This window comes from Rhinopithecus bieti, unplaced genomic scaffold, assembly GCF_001698545.2.
Source record: "Rhinopithecus bieti isolate Rb0 unplaced genomic scaffold, ASM169854v2 scaffold_9899, whole genome shotgun sequence".
NCBI lineage: Eukaryota > Metazoa > Chordata > Mammalia > Primates > Cercopithecidae > Rhinopithecus > Rhinopithecus bieti.
The window spans coordinates 748,457-752,673 of NW_016806979.1; the positions used below are offsets into that span (position 1 = coordinate 748,457).

The window sequence follows — 4,217 nt, forward strand, 5'->3', positions numbered from 1 at the left end:
AAAAAAAAAAAAAAAAAAAAAAAAAGAACCCAGGCTTGTGGCAAGTGGTGAGGGGGCCTCGGACTTCGTGGATGAAGACCCCACGTAGCTGGGCCGTGCTACTGCCTAGGGCAGGTGGTGGAGCCATCTTGGGTGATGCAGGTGGTGCTCCCGTCTTCCTGTACCAGGCGATTCATCAGTTTCTGGTGAGGGAGAGCAGCAGAGGGGGTGTGGGGCACCGTGGACAGCCGTGGGAATGGGTCCTCCACAAGGTATTGCCTGCTGGGGAGGCGGGGGCACCGTGCTCCCCATCCCGGATTGTTGAGTCACCAGGCCTGCCGGCTGGGCTTGGGGCCCCCACTGAAGCCATCAAGACACCTTCCACGTCTGCCTACAGCTTGGCCCTGATCCCTGAACCCTGAACCCACCGTAGAGCAGCAACAGGGGGAGGAAGACAGAGCCGGAGAGCCTGGGGTCTCACTGCCCCCTCCTGCCTCTTGAAGCACAAAGGGGTGCCCCTTCCAGAGCCAGGTCTTCTCCCAGCTGGGAAGATGCCCACTCATCCCTCCAGGGGTCCCAGGGAGCACCTGGGGTTTGGCTCGGACCCCCAGGCCTGGCCCCCTCCTAGGCATGGCTTCTCGTGAGTGTGGACCCCAGGACTGCCCACCCAGAGCTGGGGTGGAGCCTCCCTGCCCTCAGAGGGGAGGGAGCAGGCAGACTGATGAGCACTGGCTCCCAGCAGAGAGGTCAAGTCTGTGGGCCTTGACTGGGGGGACTGGAAGACCACAGAGTGCTCACAGTGATATGATGGCTGCTGGGGGCTGGGGTTGGGGGCTGGCCAGGTTGTTACCCAGAGGAAAGGCTCAGCACGGCTAGCAAGCAGGCCACCTGGGACAGCTCACCCCGGGCCTGGACAGGACAGGGCGCTGTGGGGTTGGGCCAGAGCCTCCGCGACCCTGGGCCCCTCTCTAAGGATTCTGGCACTCTGGTAGCATGAGGCACCCCTGACCTCCAAGTGCTCAGCTTGTAGAAAGGCCTAGCAATTGGAGGCGGGGGGCATTCCAGGCCTGGCACCAGGGCCCAGGTGGCCAGGCTCCATCTGACACAGGACTCCATGGGCACCTGGGCACTGAATACCACTCAGGTTTTGGGTAAGGTGCCTTCCGGGGGACATGCCCCTCCCTCAACAATCATGGATGTGTCAGAGACAGCAATGGTGCAGCAGAGGAGAGGCACCTCTGGGTGTGGTGTGATCCCCTCGCCTGCTAGTGGCCTGGAGGTGCGGGAAGGGGTGGGAAAGGCCACGTGTGTCTGCATCTCTGCAGCTGCACTCTGGGTGGTGTTGGGAGCACCCACCCCAGACCTGGCTCCAATGCCTGCTCCCCCACAGTGGCCCTGGGTCAGTCCCTAGGCCCAGACCACACTTTTCTGCAGGAAAGGAGGTGTGGGTGTGGACAGGTGGCACCATCTCTGGCCAGTGAGCAGCTTCACAGGACGCCCCCCTGTGACCCCACAGCCCCCAGTCTTGACTTCTCCCCCAGCCTCAGGTGCCCCCACCTGCCCCTACCTGCCTCCAACTTCCTTTTGTTCCCAGTTCCAGCTACGGGGCCCTCCAGGCCCTGGAATGTCCTCCTAGGGGCCTGGCCCCCAGGTCCTTCCCACCCTGCTCCCTGGCAGGCTTAAGCTCCTTGGGGAACGTGGTCCCACCTTTTCCAAGAGCAACCTTTGTGGGAGGGGACGGGCATGAAGGGAAGGCTGGGATCTGCTTCCTCCCCCATGGGCTGCCCCAAGGGTCTCATCTTCAGTCAGGTTGGGAGCCAGGCCCTACCTCTGTGTCATGACATGACCTAGGAAGTGCGGAGAGGCTTTTTTCTGAGGGACGTCACAGCTGCTGCCTCAGAGGGGGTGGCAGACCAGGCCCCAGACCTATCGGGGCCAGATCTCAGGTCCCAGGGAACCTTCCAGGGTCTGGGGAGCCACACAGAGCCCACATCCTGCATCCTTGGGAACCCCGCACACCATTTTCCAGATCCCAGCAGGGCCACCCCGTCCTGCCCCAGTCCTGGCCGTACCACCCAGCACCAGTTGCCACCCCATGGACAGGACTGCGGCCAGGACTGGCCGGGTCAGGGGAAGAAAGCCGAGTCACGGGGAAGGACATTCCGGCCGAGCCACGGCCCCGCCTCCCTGGGGTCCTGGGCCGTCCAGCTCCTGACCCTGCCTGCCTTACAGCTCCCTGCCCAGAGGATCTGGTGACACAACTGTCACAGCCTGTCACTCCACACCTGTGGCCACACCTTCCCCAGACTCCAGACCCGTGAGGGGCATGTGGTGGGACGTGCCGAGGCTGGACAGGGGATGCAGGCAGGACGGTGCCAGGGGAGGCTGGCGCCCCCCACCACACAGGACCATGGCCCAAATCTACGCCTTCCCTTCACCCGCCCCAGAGAACCTGTCCAGGCTCCCAGAAAAATACATTTTTTTCTTTTTGTTTTTGACAGAGTCTCACTCTGTCACCCAGGCTGGAGTGCAGTGGCATGATCTCGGGTCACCGCAACCTCCGCCTCCCAGGTTCAAGCAATTCTCCCGCTTCAGCCTCCCGAGTAGTTGGGATTACCGGCACCCGCCACTACGCCCGGCTCATTTTTGTATTTTTAGTAGAGACAGGGTTTCACTATGTTGGCCAGGCAAGTCTTGAACTCCTGACCTCATGATTCACCTGCCTCGGCCTCCCAAAGTCAGAAAAATACATATTAACCTGGCTGCTGCTGGGCCTTCCCTATGAGCGGCAGCTCAGGCAGGGTGCAGAGGTGAAAAGGGCAGGAGAGCCCGCACCGTGGCCCAGTGGGGCCTGACCCACCACACTGCTGCCCATGGTGGGTTTTGGTCATGGGGTTCAGGTGTGATGCATGGTGTAGGGGTATGAGTGTGCAGGAGTGTGGGGCCCCAACCGGAACCGTCCCCGTGGCGCCCCCGGTCTGGAGCTCGCCTGCCCGCTCCGCGCCCCGGGACTGGGGCCACCCTGCCTCGCCTCCCCGGGAGTCCAGGCTCGCTGCTCCCCGCCAACCCCATTCCCCCGTCCCCCCGTTTCCCCGGCTCGCGGGGAACGCAGCGCGGCAGGTCCCAGCGTCCTCCAGGGCAGCGACCCCTCGCCCCCAACGCCGGGGCCCCTTTGGCGGGGAGGGGCGCGCGGGCCCCGTGGGGTTCCGGCCGCCTGGCTCAGCTCCGGGGCCGCATCCTCCCTCTCTGAGGCCACATCCGACCTGTCCCTCTTCAGACCTCCGCTTCCTCGTCGGTCCCGGTGCGGACGGCGGCCCCTCCGGGCTCGGGGAGCGGCCCGCTGCCTGCGCTGCCTGGATTTGGGGCACGGCCTCGCCCTCCCTGAACTTCCGTTTCCCCAGGTGGCTCCGCGCCCTGCGGGGCCCTGCAAAGCCACCCACTCCAGCACTGCGCCCCTGCCCCGCCCCGCTCGCGGCTGAGAACCCGGACGTCTCCACCTTCGGGGAGGCAAGGCCTGTCCACCCGCTGGACCTCGCGAGGCGCTTCTCCCAGCCTGTTTGCAACATGGAAATAACGGGGCACTCTGGGTGCCGAGGTTTGAGGCAGCTCCAGGGAGTAAGGCCTTTGTTGGCCTGGACCAAGGAGTCTAGTTGTCAGGGCCACAGGGACGCTTTAACTGGCCCCTCACAGACCCTGGGGCTTCAGAGGCCCAGGCACCAGTAAGCCGGTACCTTCCCACAAAAGAGGCAGTGGGTATCAATGGAGGACCCCGCCAGAGGGCAAGGGGAGGCCCATCCCTGGCCATGAGGCCATGTGGGCCTTGGCTCTCCACCTGGAGCCCAGCCTTCCAGGATGCCAAGTCCGGTGAGGCCACCTGTTCTTTCTGTGTAATGTAATGAGCCCACCCTCCCACTGGCACTCACAGAGGCTGAGTCTGGCCCTCACTCCTACCTGGGGCCCAACCACCCCCATCCCCAGACATCAAGATGAGAGCCTGTGAACAGAACCCAGGCGGCCGGGCGCGGTGGCTCAAGCCTGTAATCCCAGCACTTTGGGAGGCCGAGACGGGCGGATCATGAGGTCCGGAGATCGAGACCATCCTGGCTAACTCAGTGAAACCCCGTCTCTACTAAAAAAAATACAAAAAACTAGCCGGGCGAGGTGGCGGGCGCCTGTAGTCCCAGCTACTCGGGAGGCTGAGGCAGGAGAATGGCGTGAACCCGGGAGGTGGAGCTTGA

At 63.7% G+C, this 4,217-nt stretch overlaps 1 protein-coding gene across 2 annotated transcripts in view; it reads right to left on the reverse strand.

Moving 5' to 3' along the window:
• SLC16A3 (solute carrier family 16 member 3) overlaps window positions 1–3,430 on the reverse strand; it is a 15,399-nt gene extending 11,969 nt beyond the window's left edge. The window contains exon 1 of one of the 2 annotated variants that reach the window (XM_017879180.1): window positions 3,259–3,430. The gene's annotated coding sequence lies outside the window, so the exon portion shown is untranslated. Of the gene's footprint in view, window positions 1–3,242 lie in introns of both variants that reach the window. The other variant, XM_017879179.1, reaches the window with a different exon arrangement.
• Between the last annotated feature and the right edge of the window lie 787 nt (window positions 3,431–4,217).